Here is a 1200-nt window from a genome sequence, read left to right as displayed (position 1 = left end):
ATTTTTTTCTTATTACAGAGTTATCTCACAAGAGTAATCGTTGCAAGACAGCAACCTTTTGTAATGACTTCAAGAGTCCATCCAGACTGAAGTGGACTAACTGAGGTATGCCAGTTTATTTCTGCAGTTGATCTCAAAGGATACTGGTTGGTCTCCTTCCCTATAAAGCTAAACAAAAGACTCCAGAGGCCAACAAGGGTCAACACTGTACATATTGACTCATATTTTTTTTGCCAATAAATGCCTTTAAAACTTATGGTATGCTTATCATTGTTTTTCAGTATACCATAAAAACATGTGGAAAAATAATCTACAAATACTGAAGCAGCAAACTTTGCAAAACACAAAATTTATGTCACTACCAAAACTTTTGGCCACGACTGTACATCTGAACGCAATGTAGGAATGAGTCTCGAGCACAGAATCAATCAGTCTGATCAATGAGTTATTAGGAGCTGATCCTCCTGGTATAGGTTATTAATTGTGACAAATATGGTTTTGTGGTCAGTGTAAATGCCTGGAGACTGATGACAAAATGCTGAAGCAGTTCACAGACACACACAGTGCAATAATACATTTGTTGCAGTGAAATTTGAAATACAAAAGATAGAGGTCTTTAATTAATCTAATGAGAAACATCATCATTACTGAATGTGTCAGAAACACTGCAGCAAACCTCAGCAGATCTCCTGTTGAGCACATGATGAGCTCCGCCGCATGCTCACCCGTAAACATCATGTGTGTGTTTGTGTTTCTGTAGGCAGATCTAATACATACACACACCTCACACTGTAGAGTACAGGTCTGCTGGGTGGTGTTGTTGTGGCAGACTGACTCATGAGATTCCTGATCAAACACTACAGCCGCTTCTGATCACACTAATGAGTCAAATGCTGCTGCTGCCCGTCTACGAGAAATAAGAGACACAAGAACGAGAAACAGAGAGACAACGGTGCAATGAAATCAAATCTCCAAATGTTCCTGTCAGACTTCAGTGGCTAATACTGAATAACAATGAACCACACACACGCACACACACACACAGTCAAGTCACCTTTATTTATAAGCTCTTTATACAATACAGATTGTGTCAAACCAGCTTTACAGAGTCAAACAGGAAAATCATGTGCTGATAATGCGAGAGGACAGAAAACAGTCAGCTTATCAGTTAAAGTCAGTTCATCACTGATTCATCGTTCA

The sequence above is a fragment of the Sinocyclocheilus anshuiensis genome, unplaced genomic scaffold (genome assembly GCF_001515605.1).
Source record: "Sinocyclocheilus anshuiensis isolate Anshui unplaced genomic scaffold, SAMN03320099.WGS_v1.1 scaffold1566, whole genome shotgun sequence".
In the NCBI taxonomy this organism is placed as follows: domain Eukaryota; kingdom Metazoa; phylum Chordata; class Actinopteri; order Cypriniformes; family Cyprinidae; genus Sinocyclocheilus; species Sinocyclocheilus anshuiensis.
This window is presented reverse-complemented; position numbering follows the sequence as displayed.